At 45.5% G+C, this 17,015-nt stretch overlaps 1 long non-coding RNA gene across 1 annotated transcript in view; it reads right to left on the reverse strand.

Moving 5' to 3' along the window:
• Positions 1–388: 388 nt before the first annotated feature.
• LOC144020450 (uncharacterized) overlaps positions 389–17,015 on the reverse strand; it is a 28,900-nt gene continuing 12,273 nt past the window's right edge. Inside the window, exons 2-4 of the long non-coding RNA XR_013283886.1 lie at positions 1,310–1,368; positions 1,127–1,240; positions 389–599 (exon numbers count right to left, since the gene is read on the reverse strand). This is a non-coding gene — a long non-coding RNA (uncharacterized LOC144020450). The remainder of the gene's footprint in view (positions 600–1,126; positions 1,241–1,309; positions 1,369–17,015) is intronic.

Genomic DNA, 17,015 nt, shown 5'->3' on the forward strand with positions numbered 1-17,015 from the left:
ATGGCACCAAAATGGAATGGGGGTACGTACAGTATTTGATCCTCCATTTGTACGCCGGTCTACTAATTTTTTAACATTTTATCCAAGTTGCTGTTCTGTTTAAAGCACACCAAAACGGCACGAGTGTAAGAAGCCAATATGCCTTCAGAGGTAGTAAAATGTTTGAAAGATCTTTGTGCAGTTTGTCACTTTTTTACTCGCGACTGCCACCTCTGGCCCAAAGCGTAACTGCAGCATCCCAACTGTGGAAAGTTAGCAGCTCATGCGTGCAGTGTCTTACGCTAGCTAACACCACAGGCTAATGCTAGCACAACGCCACATGTCCGCTCCTCTGTGGGAACGCGCATGACGTCACCCTCCACCCTTCCCCAAAGAAACGGGTCCGCACACTCTACGATAAAGGCAAGATTCAAAACTGATACTTGGAGTCAGAGTAAAACAATCAGGGCTCCTCAAGCTCATCTGGGCATTGCATGCATGATGGAGAAAAATCTTTAATGTTACATTTTGAAACGGCACAATGCACCTTTAATGTTTGGAGGTAGTAACCGAGGTAGGACAACACCTTTGTGCAGAACCCTCTTTCACTGACCCTAAATCTAAAAAAGAAAAACATTTTAAACTTTTTCCCATGTTGGTGCACAGAATCAGGGGACAAAGTTGACCTGCAATTATTCCACCTTCAGCGGTAGTAACGGGCAGAGATACTTGTGTGTAAAACCTGGTAATTTCCCCCGTTTTCTGCAATTTTCTACCTTTTTTACAAATTGCCATTCACTATGAATGGCACCAAAACGGAACATGGATACAAAGTCGACACATGAATATTCCGCTTTCAGTGGTAATAAAAGCTCCATAGCAGATCTTTTTTCCAAGTCGCAGTTCATAATCATCACAGACGTGAAAACAACAGTATAAAGTCGACCTGGCGATTTCCTGCATTTAGCGGTGGCAACAGAGCCAAAAAGGCAGGACAATGTGTGTAAAGCCATTTTACACTACCTGTAAAATGCATTTTACAGCTTTAGTCTAGATTGCTGTTTCCACGAACAACACTGACAAAAATACAACACAACATTGACTGATGCTTCGAAAGGAAAGCAGAAAAAGTATTCTTCCCACTCACCATTTCTTCTTGCTCGGCGCAAATCCCGGCGGAGCTCGCTTGAGTGATGGACACGGCGGCAGATGAGCGGAGGACGGACAGAACACGGCGGGAGGTCAGCAGCTCAGCGTTGACCTGCGAAGAACTCCATTATTCCTCCATCTCGTCTCTGACCGCTGCCATTATTCCGCCACTCCAACTCACGCTTGTGCACTTTCACAGGGAAACTTTCAGTACGTCCACGCTGAAACGTCTGATTTCATCTTATCCACGCGTTGTGTTATTTGGGATGAAAGCAAAAGGACAATATGTTACATCACAATGTCGCCAGTTGTGGATACAATTGAGGCTTGGGGGGGGTTACCAAGTAAGTCATCCTGCAAATACAGGGTGACCACCAAAACAAAACAGGAACTTTTTAACAATTCAATAAAACTAAGAATGATGGAAGAAAAATATTTTATTCATAGTAATTGAAATGTTAAAACATGCCATTTACAATCAAAGAATGATGGAATCCCAGCTGAGACGTTGCAGCGGTCAATGAGGAATCGCAACAGCAGATTTCAATGGATTCATACAGGTCGATGTCATCTACAGGACGTAACTTTAAAAAAAGAAAAAAAAAGGAAAAAAGACAATTCCAACATTGTTTCTTAAATGGCACGTTTTAAGGTTTCACTTAGTATGAATACAATATTTTTCTTCTATCACTCTTGGTTTTATTGGATTGTTAAAAAGTTCCAGTTTTTTTCACCCCATATTAACTTTGTTTTAAACCCTTTTACACTGCCTGCAAAAAAAGTCTTTTGTGGAAGATGTTTTTCCGTCGATTCCGCCTTTAAAAGTTGGTATTTTTCTACTCTTTTTTTTTTTTTTTAATTAATTCTTTATAAATAAAACCAATATGGAATTTGAAGTACAAAGTTAACCTTGGAGTTAGTAGAATTAAAGTCATAATAGAAATGGGACAGCAAGAGTTTTCCACCCCACGCCCATATCATTATTCATTATAAAACGGCACTAGTACGGAATGTGGAGTTCAAAGTCGATCCGACAATTTTCCACTTTTGGAGGTCATAATATCAGAGTTTATTGTGCCTCTAAAAGCTAGCCTTAATTTTCCACACCTTCTTCCTGCCAAAACTAATCCTTTCCCACCTTTTTCTCCAGGTTACTGCTCTGTAATAACAATTAATAATAATAAATAATAATCTAAATTGAATAATCTGAGCTGTAACGGGGCGGTACAACTGTTGTGCGAAACTCCTTTTGCCATGTCTGTGAAGGCCGGCATTTTTTTCCACCCTTTTTACCATATATAACACAACAGATGCTCCACGATGTTTTCCCACAATGCATCAGAAGTTGCTGTCAGCGGGGTGAAATGATGACACGGCTGTGGGTGCACACACAAACTATACTTCATGTAAAATAGGCGGCTGCTCTGCATGCAAATTGTCTCTCTCGGGGGCGGATGCATTATGGAATTCTTATTACCTCTCAGTGCATGTGTCTAATGAGTGAGTGAAAAGACATTACATCACCATGCAGAGTTATGCAAAGATGCTTTCGATGCAAATTAAGCCCTTTTTAGATTAGCATCATGTTATGTCTTCCTTAGCCAAATGTGCTCACTATATTAACATTTAAGGCTTGTTTGCGCACCAACTGCCCCCAGAGGAAATAACACCATAAGTGCTGCTTTTGTTTAAAAATATAATTAGGAAAGATCATAAATAATACACAGCATATTTCTGTCAGCTAAGTCTAATTAGTGCAAACAATGCAGCTCTGCTTACCCATCGACTTTGACATGATAGTAATTCGGCTTCTTCACTCTGGATCTTCACCCAGCATGGCCGCCAAGTCTTTTGTTGAGAAACTCCTTGCTTGGTTGTTTTTTTATGTTAATTAGCACGCTGACCTTGTTGGTCGCTTCTTGCTAATTAGCGTTCAATCCCTGTTATTTCCTGTGTGAGTTTACAGTACTCTTATTTGTGTTTTCCACATGAAAGAAACAGCAGAATGTTGCTGTGTAGCAAAGCCAGCTGGCCATGTAGCAGATTTGAACAAAGCGTGACTGATGTCTTCTTCCCCGCTAATAGACTGACTCCCAGTCTGTAAGATTAATAGCGGCCTCCTAAAAGGCGCCTTCGTGGCCAGCCAAAGGCGAAGCCGCAAATCAGCGTCTTCACTCCCACATTTTATGTTTGTCATTTCCTTTTGAGGATGACCCGAACAGAGATGATTGGGACTGTATTAAAATGTCTCCTCTGTGTCTTTGAACAGTGGGTTGGCGGGCGGTTGGACAACTTTAGAGGCATATTTTTTCATTTACTTATCACACATTTTTGTCATCACTTGTCGCTAGGCACAATTTACACACTAATAGAAAGAAGGGATTATTTCCAGGTGTCAAGGTGTCAACCTGAGACCAATTGGAAGGAGACAGTTCCAGCTGGGGCGATGATGCCCATACATGGAGGGATCCACCAGTGCGTTGGAACATGCATGTGGAGCCACCAACTCATGAAGAAGAAAAAATAAATAAATAAATCTCCACCTGCATACTACCACACCGCACAAATCAAACAGCCTATGATTATCAAAACTAAACCTTATACAGTACGTCTTGTAAAATCCTCAAGTATGACTATTCATGCCACCAATCAAATGCAACCATTAATATTCTCATATTAGGACAGAGAGGAAACCTGAACCATTAGTTTGGGTTAAGAGTCACTGACCTTAAAACGAGAGTGATGAAGGGTAGAATGAACAAGAGCTAAGGTCTCTTCGCCCCGTTGTGTAACTTCATGAAAAGTTTGATTGATTTCAAGTATTACAAAAGTCAGATTCTTCACCTACCTGACAGTTTTTATTTTCTTCAATTATTTTTATTTTTTTCAAATTGGTTTGCAATTATATTCAGTCTTCACAAGATGTCCTGGCAGGGGACTTACCTGTTTAATAGCCAATTTAATCTCTTCCATACGGAAGTGTAGAGCTACCAATGTAAACATTTTTTGCTGGTGATTATGTTCGAACATACTCGCAAATATGTTTGAACATACTCGCAAATATGTTCGAACATACTTGTAAGCTACATGCTACAAAGTTAGCATACCTTCCCATAATGCCACGGCAGTACACAGCAGACATAATAAATCGTAAAAGTTACGAATGAATGTTTTATGTCTACTTAATTTTCTAATGAATTGGTAATATGGCCCAAATGCCTAAAAAAATTTGGTTTTGTTTTCACTCGCGCATGCGCAAATAATACCCCATGGCATTATGGGAAGGTATGCTAACTTTGTAGCATGTAGCCTAACAGTACGTTCGAACATATTTACGAGTATGTTCAAACATACTCGCCAGCCAAGAATGTTTACTCCACATTGGCAGCTCTACGCTACCGTACTTCCATGCTTTATAAGCTCTTCATTTTAATAAACACACCCAGGCTTATATTTAAATTCAATTGAGCCATGAATCACATTCCTGTTGTTGCAAACAATATGAGGTTTTTTGTTTTTTTTTAAATCAGCTTCTGCAGCAAAGTATGTATGATAAATTACCGTTTGTCACGCCGCCACCAGGCGTGGCGGCTCATGCTTTTATTTTTGTGTCTCTGTTTCCCGTTTTACTCTGAAATCCTAACTCTCCTCTCACCCCAGGTCACTTGCCCTTCCTGCCGCTCACTCATTACCGGTCCCCGCCCATGATTATCACCACCTGCCACCAATCAACCCACACAATAAAAGCCACCTGCATTCTCCCCTCCGTTGCCGAAGTGTCACCGTCAGTGCATGGAAGCGTCCACAGTCCTTATGTCCTCGTTCATGTTGCCTAGCGTTGTTGCCTTGTTTTTGTGCCTTTTCCTCCCTTTTGGAGCGCCTTTAGTTACCCCTTTTGCCTTGTGCCCTTTTTCCTCCCTAGCGGAGCGCTTTCTGTTGTCCCCAGTACCTTTTGCCTGTTTTTTCCTCCCTAGTGGAGCGCTTTTTGTTCTCCACTTTTTCCCCTCCCTGTTCTCCTCTCAGTTTGAGAGGAGACCACTGTTGGCCGGAAATAAACCTGCTGCCTTGGTGGCCTACCTTACGCCTGCGTCTGAGTCCTACTTGACCCCGCCTTGTCAGTACACTTCGGCCAGCATGGACCCAGCAGGCATGGTCGAGGCCGCACTGCAGAGCCAGGAGGCCCGGCTCAACAACCAGGACCGGACCCAACAGACCATGCTGTCCCGGATGGAGGAATTGACCAGCCAGGTCCACGAGCTGGTAGGCCTTTCACGGCGTCGAGCGCCAGCTCCCACTGGACAGATTCCTCACCCTGAGTTCTCTGTACCGACCACGCCATTCACCGGGGTAGGATTGAGACTGGCCTCCCCAGAACGATACTCCGGTGAACCCGGACGCTGTCAGACTTTCCTCACAGAATGTGACATTCATTTTGAACAGTTACCACAGGCATTTCCCACAGCCCGATCCCGAGTGGCCTTCATGTTGTCTCACCTGACGGGACGGGCCAAAACCTGGGCGACCGCGGAATGGGCCAGGGGTTCCTCGGTCTGCCAAAGCGTACAGGACTTTCGAATCGCTTTGCGCCAAGTCTTTGATCCAGAAAACAATGACCGAGAGAAGGCACGAGCACTGAGCCGACTTCAGCAAGGCAACGAATCTGTCAGCGACTATGCAGTTCGCTTTCGAACGTTGGCAACGAGCAGTGGCTGGAACGCCATCGCACTTCACGACCATTTTCTGAAAGGACTCTCACCCGCCATTCAAGAGCTTCTGGTTCCCGTAGATCTCCCCGCGGACTTGGACGCCTTGATTTCCCTCACCATCCGCACCGATCATCGTCGCCGGGAACTGGCTAAGATCGGCGGACTCCGAAGGAGGGAGGAACCCACCCCCTGGTCACGACCACCGGGGCCCGGAAGGCCGCAACCCATCCTTCCTTCCCGACCTGAACCAGGAGAGGTGGACTTCGCCAGAGAGGAACCCATGCAACTGGGAAGGGCCCGGCTAACGCCCGAGGAGCGACAGCGCCGCCGCCGAGAGGGCCGATGCTTCTATTGTGGTGGTCTTGGCCACCTAGTGGGATCCTGCACCACGAAGAGCGGGTCACCGGTGAGTCCTCCGTCACCCCGACCCGCCAAGAACCACAGGCTCACGCAAATGCAGATAAACCACCACAATGTCACCACAAATCTGTCAGCCCTCATCGATTCCGGTTCCGACGAGAGCCTCATGGACTGGGAGCTCGTGAGGCAACTACGAGTCTCCACCGAGCCACTTCTGTCAACCATCCAGGCTCGAGCGCTGAACGGCAAGGAACTTTTCAGAATCACTCACATCACTGAACCTCTGGAAGTGCACATCGGACAGCACCTCGAGACCCTTCGCTTCCATGTGTTCCATTCTGCTTCCCCCACTTTGGTTCTGGGTCACCCTTGGCTGCGTCTACATAATCCCAGAATCGACTGGAACTCTGGAGTCATTCTGGAGTGGGGAAAGGACTGCATGACTCACAGATTAGAAAAACCCGCACCCCGGAACACCACAGCCCAGGTTCACCAGGTGTCCCTCGCCTCGTCCGCTCAAGAGGAATACCCGAACCTGCACACCGTTCCCTCCTGCTACCACCACCTGCGGGAGGTTTTCAGCAAAACCAAGGCCATGACTCTTCCTCCCCATCGACCGTATGACTGCCCGATTGACCTGATCCCCGGATCAACCATCCCCAAGGGGAGACTGTACTCGGTCTCAGGACCCGAACGCCAAGCCATGAACAATTATATTGACGACTCCTTGAAGGCCGGCCTCATCCGACCGTCTTCCTCACCTGCAGGCGCAGGTTTTTTCTTCGTGAGTAAAAAGGATGGATCCCTACGCCCATGCATTGATTACAGTCCCCTGAATGACATCACTGTTAAGAACCGGTACCCCTTGCCATTGATGTCCTCTGTGTTTGACCAGCTGCAACAAGCTAGAATCTTCACGAAGCTCGATCTCCGCAACGCCTATCACCTCATCCGGATCCGCGAGGGAGATGAATGGAAGACTGGTTTTAACACTCCCCGGGGACATTACGAGTACCTGGTCATGCCTTTCGGCCTCACGAACGCTCCCGCAGTCTTCCAGGCCATGATTAACGAAGTACTCAAAGATTTCATCGACCACTTTGTGTATGTCTACCTGGATGATATCCTAATCTACTCTCCTGACCAAGCAAGCCATCGAAGCCACGTGGACCGAGTCTTGCAACGCCTGCTGGATCACCAGCTTTACGTGAAGGCAGAAAAGAGCCTGTTCCACGTCAACTCCATCTCCTTCTTGGGATTCGTCGTGTCACCCGGAAAAGTGGAGATGGAAGCGGACAAGGTCAGCGCCGTGCGGGATTGGCCCACGCCGGACTCACGAAAGAAGGTACAACAATTCCTCGGATTCGCCAACTTCTACCGGCGATTTATCAGAAACTTCAGCACCATTGCTGCCCCCCTGCACGCCTTGACCTCCCCGCAAGTTCGATTTAGGTGGAACACGGAAGCTGAAGGGGCATTCAAGGACTTAAAAGCTCGCTTCACTAATGCCCCTATCCTCAGAGTCCCTGACCCCAAGCGCCAGTTCGTGGTGGAGGTGGACGCCTCGAGTATTGGTATTGGGGCAGTCCTGTCCCAGCGTTGTCAAGAGGACGGCAAGACACATCCCTGCGCTTTCCTCTCACGAAAATTATCAAAAGCGGAACGCAACTACTCGGTCGGTGATCGGGAGCTCCTAGCTGTGAAGGTGGCTCTCGAAGATTGGAGACACTGGCTGGAAGGCGCCGAACTCCCCTTCGTGATTTGGACCGACCACCGAAATCTGGAATACTTACGCCAGGCCAAAAGACTCAACCCTCGACAGGCCAGATGGTCTTTGTTTTTTAACCGCTTCGTTTTCTCTCTGACCTACAGACCCGGCAGTAAGAACATCAAGGCTGACGCTTTATCAAGAATTCACGAGTCCGAACCACTGGAAGCCGAGCCTGAGACCATTCTGCCCCGGGACTGCATAGTCGGGGCCATGAGGTGGCAAATTGAGGACGACGTCAAAGAGGCACTACGGAACGTCACTCCCCCCACGTCATGCCCACCACGCCGACTCTTTGTGCCTGAGGAACTGAGGGCCCAGGTAATACACTGGGCCCATACTTCACGATTATTTTGCCACCCTGGAGTTCGCAGGACCGTGTATGCTGTCGCCCGGAGATTCTGGTGGCCGGCAATGGAGACCACAATCAAGGACTACGTAGCTGCTTGTCCTACCTGTGCCCGCAACAAGACGTCAAACCAGTCCCGGATGGGTCTACTCCAGCCACTACCAATTCCATCCAGACCATGGGCGGAAATTTCAGTGGATTTTGTGACCGGACTACCACCATCCCATGGTAAAACCACAATCCTCACAGTCGTCGACAGATTCTCTAAGATAGTTCGTTTCATCCCATTAACCAAGCTCCCATCCGCCAAGACCACAGCCGACATCATGATCCACCACATATTCAGGTTTTATGGTTTCCCCTTACACATCGTTTCCGACCGTGGACCACAGTTCGTCTCCCGATTTTGGACTCAATTTTGCAAAGCCCTAGGTGCCAAAGCCAACCTGACTTCTGGGTACCATCCTGAGGCCAATGGGCAGGCAGAACGGCTGAACCAGCAGCTCGAAACCGGTCTCCGATGCCTCGTCTCCCAGAACCCGACAACCTGGAGCAAGTATCTAGTATGGGTCGAGCTCGCGCACAACTCTTTGCCCACATCTGCCACAGGTCTCACCCCGTTCAAGTGTGTCCATGGCTACGATCCCCCATTCTTCGCCGAACTGGAAGAGGAGGTAACGGTCCCCTCGGTCAAAGCCATGATCCGTCGGTGCCACAAGGTCTGGTCGGCGGCCCGGACGGCGCTTCAACGCCAGGGAGACCGGGTAAAGAGGGCCGCCGACCGGAAGAGGAGACCGGCTCCAGAATACCGTCCAGGCCAGCGAGTTTGGCTATCAGCCAAACACCTCAGGCTCAAGGTACCATGTCCAAAGTTGGCCCCGCGATTTGTGGGGCCTTTTCCAGTAACCAAGTCCATAGGACCTGCCGCCGTTCGACTCCGTCTGCCACGATCCCTCAGAGTTCATCCTACATTCCACGTCAGCCAAGTCAAGCCTGTTCATGAAAGCACACTGGTGCCCTCCGAACCCGACCCACCCCCCCCGGAGATGATTGAAGGCGGCCCCGTTTACAAGGTTAGAAAACTTTTGGATGTTCGTAATCGGGGCCGCGGAAGACAATACCTGGTGGACTGGGAGGGATACGGCCCGGAGGAAAGGCAATGGGTCCCCTCCCGGTTCATCGTGGATCCCTCGTTAATTGATGAATTTTATGAAGATCACCCTGACATTCCTGGGCCGTCAAGAGCCGGCCGTTGAGGGGGGGGTACTGTCACGCCGCCACCAGGCGTGGCGGCTCATGCTTTTATTTTTGTGTCTCTGTTTCCCGTTTTACTCTGAAATCCTAACTCTCCTCTCACCCCAGGTCACTTGCCCTTCCTGCCGCTCACTCATTACCGGTCCCCGCCCATGATTATCACCACCTGCCACCAATCAACCCACACAATAAAAGCCACCTGCATTCTCCCCTCCGTTGCCGAAGTGTCACCGTCAGTGCATGGAAGCGTCCACAGTCCTTATGTCCTCGTTCATGTTGCCTAGCGTTGTTGCCTTGTTTTTGTGCCTTTTCCTCCCTTTTGGAGCGCCTTTAGTTACCCCTTTTGCCTTGTGCCCTTTTTCCTCCCTAGCGGAGCGCTTTCTGTTGTCCCCAGTACCTTTTGCCTGTTTTTTCCTCCCTAGTGGAGCGCTTTTTGTTCTCCACTTTTTCCCCTCCCTGTTCTCCTCTCAGTTTGAGAGGAGACCACTGTTGGCCGGAAATAAACCTGCTGCCTTGGTGGCCTACCTTACGCCTGCGTCTGAGTCCTACTTGACCCCGCCTTGTCACCGTTATAGGTAGACGATGCAAGATTCAGAGTTTTTGCAGATTTGCGACCCCTCTGGCGAAACGTGGAATGGACCCCAGTGACGTGCACATGGCCAGGAGCGTGCGCGACTTTTCGGCACGAGCAAACCTCCAAGTTTATCGAACAAACGTAAACACGAAGCACAACGCCTTTTTCATAGGCTTAATAATGTCTACAGAGGTAAGAAATATATTAATCTTCAAGTTACTTTGTATGTGAAAGTCATTTTGAGTGACAAAAGCTTATGTAATTACAACCTTCCAAACGTAAATAGTGCATCCCGTGAATCCGATGACATTGAGGATAGCGATACTTTGCTAATATGCCCAAGTGCGGAGACATTAGTTAGCGAATAGCGACCGTGTGGTAGTTTTATTCTGCACTACTAATCATAAATAGACCCTATCGTATTTTCGTTACGAAGTCTTACCTTTTTAGCAAATAGTCAACAAGCTGTGGGTCCCGTTTCATCCCCAGGATAGCGCTTAGCTCTCTCCACCTGACGAACGCTGCTCCTATATTTATCCGCGTCCTCCCGTGACGCTGGTCTGAAAGTTTTTTTTTACTTCTCTTTGTCTTCCGTGGAGTCTCCATAATGGATTGAGACGTATCGGGTGCCGGTCTCTTTACATCCAGTTTGAATTAGCTGTCCTGTCCGTGAAGTTGCGTGAACAATCGCAAGAGCTAACAGGGACAATAGCGTGAACGCGCATGACGTCATGCTCAGAGCAAAAGCTAAAGTTTCCGGCCCGAACGTTCCAACATTTTTTTCTTTTACAGAAAAATAGGGGCAACAGTCATTGTGCCACAGTCATGCCTCCTGTCCATTATACAATTCTTAAAACATGTGCAGGTGAAAAATATGGTTATTTTAACAATTCAATTTGAGTCTAATCTTGCATTGTGCACCTTTAACACACATTATAATATATATATATATATTTTATTTTTTAAAGAAGAACTCTCCAGCTAGCAGGAGCTTATTGAGAGTTTGATCTGGTTGCTCTTGGGGTGGGGTTGACAGGTCCGTTGTGGAAGGAGTGCCACAATGCATGCTAACGATAATGCTATCGACAGGAGATAACCAAAGTGTTCTCCTATTCTCAGCTCGTTTGTTTCTTTATTAGCAAACACGGTCTTACAAGTTTGCACTGAGTTGCTCCTGAGGTTTAGAGACAAGCTAAATAAGAAAAGCTAATGAATTTTGTTGCTAAACGCTAACTGGTTTTAAATTTGATTTTTTTATTGTTTTGCTACTATTTATTATTTATATATGATGTATATTATGTAATATTATATTGTTATATACAATATACATGCTTAAAATTTTTATTCTCTTGAAATTTTGTCACTATAGTAATGTAAATTTAATAAATGACCCTCAGAAGAGAACCTGCTATGCCTAATTTCATTATCTGGGTACATATTGTCAGTATTGAATATGCCTTATAAGAACGTTTATTTCTAGACTTTTGTCAAGAATTATTGTCACTTTTGTCATTTTCATAAATGACCCACAGGTCATTTGCCAATTATATCCCCACTAAAATTAAAGTAGGAATCATTTTTGTGAATAACCCATGTGCACCTTTCAAGGAAACTTCCAAATGAGCTTGCAAACATCTTTGAAGCCTTCGCTCCAACCCGCGGCAACTTAGGCAGTCGTTTCACGGAGACCATAAATGCCTCAGAGTCACAGCCAAATGTGGGCCCTGTCGCGCAGAAGATGATGAGCCGCACGTGGCAGATAGCTCCCGTGGCAATGTCTTACCTGGAGCCTAAACAAAGAGAGTCTCCCGAAATAGTCCCAATGTTCTGAGCTGAAATGTTGTTGCTCCACTTTGTGTTTAGTATTCATGGCTGAAGGACCTGAGAGGAAATTGCCTTGGCGAATGAAAATGACACAAACACACGCACGCACACACACGTTTAAAATAAAAAAAATAAATAAAAAAAAATCAAGTAAAGGACCCTCACATCCCCTTTTGCAAGGAGAATGCAAAATATGTTCATCAAATTTGATGCCATGCTCCTTCCACATTAGCATTCGGCAGATCGTTACAGCAGTTAAACGACATTTTGAACTCAAAATAATACTCACAAATCAAATACCAACGATCCAAAGTCCAATGCTTTTGAATGAGCGAGAGCGTCATTTCACCTAGTTGACTGCCATTTTGACTTGTGATGTAAACTCGGAATTGTCAATAACTGAGACATCCACAATGCATCAGTTACATTGTCTGAATTTATTCATTACATGAATAATCAACACATTTCATCCTGAAATTATGTTCAATCACTAATTAATCCATCCATCCATTTTCTTGACCGCTTATTCCTCACAAGGGTCGCGGGGGCTGCTGGCGCCTATCTCAGCTGGCTCTGGGCAGTAGGCAGGGGACACCCTGGACTGGTTGCCAACCAATCGCAGGGCACCCAGAGACAAACAACCATCCACACTCACACGCACACCTAGGGACAATTCGGAGCGCCCAATTAACCTGCCATGCATGTCTTTGGAATGTGGGAGGAGACCGGAGTACCCGGAGAAGACCCACACGGGCACGGGGAGAACATGCAAACTCCACCCAGGAAGGTCCGAGCCTGGACCCGAACCGGAGACCTCAGAACTGGGAAGCGGAATCACTAATTAAGAGTGCTAAAAAAAGCTAAGTAATAATTACCCTGAAATTGTTTAATACAGTGCCTGTTGCCAGTGTTAGCGTCTATAGCTGCTAGCTGCTATGTGAGTGTCCCATTAGGGATGGCAAAAGCTGTCAAACAGCTAAAATTATAATTCATTAAGTCATTCATTAAGTGAAATGTGATATTTTTTTTTAGGGCTGGGGAATCTTTGAATGTCTCACGATTCGATTTGATTGCGATTTTTCGTGCCCACGATTCGATTCAGAATCGATTTTCGATTCTTAATTCAAACGATTTTCGATTCAAAATTATTTGACTGACAAATGATTTCTGCTTCAATTTACAGATATGCACAACATTGTCATGATCTACTCCAGTCTGCTTTGCAAGACAAAATGACAGACATTAAAGTTTTTTGTTGTTGTTGTTTTTTTTTAAAACATTTATTAATTTTGTATTGTAAGTGCCTTTTTCCACAAAAACAGCATGTGGGCTACAACTGCCTTTTCCCCTGCTTCTTCATTTCTAGTTTAAATAAAATCGATTTTTGGATATTAATATCGATTCGATTCGATTAATAAATGAGAATCTCGATTCTTTTATGAAACGATTTTTTGGCACACCCCTAATTTTTTCCCCTTGTGCACGCATAATGTTTTTTTAACCGATCAAATAATATATTTTTCTTATTATTTTATCCTATTTTATGTCTTCCGAAATCCATGTCATTGGGTGAATCTGGTGCCGAGGGTTGATTTATTTTATTTGATTTTTTTTAACTTTCCTGTTAGCGTTTCCTATTTAGCTCTTCAGCACGACAGCTGTCGAGGCAAGTCGGTTTTATTGTTCTCCACGTTTTTGTTTGGCATTGTGATCCAGCACGGACCCGGGAACAGTTCAACATCGCCCTTTCCCTCCTCTCTTCACGCCGTGATTATACAATTGATTTTTTTTCACCCCATCTTCCGACCAATGCTCGCCGCTACGGGAGCAGTAATAACAATCTATCTGGGCTCGTGTTCCATTACAGCGGAGAGCCGAGGCCAAAGCCTGGGAAAAGTGGCACATTTTATGATTTATGGGCTCAGTTTGAACTATTGCTTATTAGATGGAGCAACATGACGTACACATCGTGAAAATGTACTGCAGGCTTTTTATACCTTCCTAAGAAAGACAAGAAGTTTTGCAGGTCAAGTTGTGTGTACATTCTTTTTGGCAATGCTGTTGGGAATAACTGCCTGTACACTACTGATCTTGAGTTGTTCAAGCTAGATCCCTATTGAGTTTGATATTCCACTGAATGGGGTTCATTGTCACAGTTGGCCACTGCTGGATCACGATAGCGCTCCAAGAAGTGTTTCCTTGAGGCGCCTCCTCATTGATGAGCCTTTTTATGAATGCATTTTCACATGGCAGGCACCACCTTGCACATCTGCCGCCATCCAATCCAAACCCACCCCAGCCTTTCTGTCTTTCTCTATCGCTGGTGATAATATTTAACAGCTGACCTTATCTCGCCCGCCACCAGTGAACAGGAGGCAACGCAGCGACGCCTGACATAGCGCCCACACGCCAACGCTAATCCACGGGCGGCTGGGCTGATTAAAAGATGAATATCGGCGACGGGGCGGTAAACGTAGGCTGGGCCGCCCGCTGGTGGTGGCAACGTCGCATGTGAACGGTCACACTCAAAACAGCGTGTAATGATGCCCCCATTCTGAAGCATCTTCAATTTCTTGTAGTAGGAGTAGAGAAATAGGGTTGATCTCAAATGACGTCACGTTTTCCTCAATATGCATGAGTCGGACAAAACAACAGAGTAGGATACACGTGTACACATCATTTTGGAAGAGAACGACGTCCCAGGTGTGAAATTTCAACATGGTTCAATCGACAAACACACTTTGGAACAGCTTAAACGGTTGGTTGACATGCGGAGACCTCAAAGTGGGTGGAAAGCAAGCAGTTTTTGTAGAAAGGTAAGCTTTATTGTGTGATCGTTGCGGTCTAGATGGCTGCTAATATCGAGCTAATTTTCATGAAAACGAAACACATTAAAGTCCCGATTTTCATTTGAAAATTTTAAGCCTACCTTTTGGGCTGTTACTTCTGTCTAGTTGCTTTTGTTAAAGTGGCGTGGTGACAGTGACTGCTCACATCTTAGTGAAACTGATCAAATAGCATGTTGTTGTAGTCATAGGGTTCTATAGTGCTGATTCTATTAATTTCACATCTAAGCAGCCGTGGCTTCCGTAGGTAAACTCGAGGTATTTTTTTCTGGGCATTTACATCATGATGTAGAGTAGTTAGCATGTAGCAGGACGCTAGCCAGGCTAACGCTGAGAATGCAGACAACATACATACCTGCAGTCGCTAATGTTGGTCTGGATTTTCAGCTGCTGGCCCATTTCCAACGACGAAATGTAGAGAGCACATATAAGTATCGATGCCATTTTTCGCGTAAATCACTGCCGTTTAATTTTACATTCTTAAACGCATTAAATCCCAGTCATAACATCGCCAGTCACATAGCAGCAGACACCAAAGCAGCAAAGGTTTGTTGTAACCATAATACGTCTGTTAAGGATATTTATGGTGAAATAGTGACTCAGTTCACAAGTTTTACCTCATACGAATACACTCCCTCAGTCGCCTGCCTGTGCCACGCCCATGCGCAGTGGGCTGTTTGAAAAATAGTAGCTTGGGCATAATTGTAAACTGCCCTATTGGGATAGGGGCTGATCCCTGCTGCGAACAGGGAAAAGTCACAACTAATTAATACACCCATTAAAATTTTTGATAATTGACTACAGTCATAGTTTAAACCACAAACTATGATCCCAAAATGCATCAAATTTTTCCTCCCCAATGCCTCTTGGAGCTAACGACAATAAAAAATATACACAAAAATACAGCTGACAAGTTGAACGACGAGTCTTTTCAAGCCGTGTGCGTGGGCGCTGATGACTTTGGCCGACTTCAACGTTCTGTCACATCCTGTCGCGCTCGCAGGTGCTAAATGCCATACCTCACACCGCCCTGACGTGTAAACATTTGAAAGTGCTCAGGAAAGGAGGTTAATTATTCATCTTCCACATCGCCCGGTGACTTTTTATTTCTGTTTGTGTCACGTAAGCAATATAGAGATAAGACGCACCCCGGAGCGCGCGTTGGGAGTAAATAAATACCCTACTTAATTAGAATTCCTGCGGGACATTTGCTCTGCTAAGGATCCTGTTTATCTTAGCGCATTTGCACATGCTCAGTTGAGGGCGCGACACGTTCAAGGGCAAAATGTTTTCGACGACGTTTCTTTACAAGGACACGTCAAAGTAGGTTTTTAGCAAATAAGGAGTTGCGTTTTACTTATCTTCCCTCTTATTTCAGTAAATACTACTTCCACCCAAACTATCGTTCCTTGTACAGAATAATGGAAAGTGAGTTCATCTATTCCAGGGTCAGATTTTGCCATCCTTTGTGTTCAGACAATGTATCAACTGAGTGAGTAGTGAGCATGTCATTAAAACATGAACACATTCAGAAGCAAAAGATTTAAAGTCCTTTAAAAGCAAAAAGGAAATAAGTAAACTAAAAGACCAATCCAAGGCCATGCTTGGATTGCTGGCCTCTCATATTGGTAATCTAGTCAAATTGAAAAGTGTTGATTTTTATGGTCTGCGTTCCAATGATCTTTTGTTGCTCTCTGTTCCATTTGCCCGCACTGAGCTGGGGAAAAAGGCTTTTGTTTTCTCTGCCCCTTTTGCATGGAATATATTGCAAAAGGACTGGAAACTAACAGAACTTGTTTCATTGAACGATTTTAGATCCAGATTAAGAGCACTTGAGACGGCCTCATTGATTTGTAACTGTTTTATATAATTTTTATGTGATTGTAAGTGAAACTTTTATTTGTAACTGTAATGTAAACTGTTTTGCTGCCTCTTGGCCAGGACTCCCTTGGGAAAAAAAAAGAAGAGGTTTTTAATCTCAACGGAACTATCCTGGTTATTATTATTTATTATGTGTGCGTGTGTGTGTGTGTGTGGGGGGGGGGGGGGGGGGGGGGGGGGGGGGGTCATGGTTTTTAACTTGGATTTAAAAACATTTATACTTGGGGCTGAGGTCAGTTCTGTTGCTGTTATTCCAATTGCATGCAACATAATGGCTGAAAGTTGCTTCACCATGTTTGCTTTGAAGCCTGAGCTCCACTAATTG

This window comes from Festucalex cinctus, chromosome 1 (assembly GCF_051991245.1).
Source record: "Festucalex cinctus isolate MCC-2025b chromosome 1, RoL_Fcin_1.0, whole genome shotgun sequence".
NCBI lineage: Eukaryota > Metazoa > Chordata > Actinopteri > Syngnathiformes > Syngnathidae > Festucalex > Festucalex cinctus.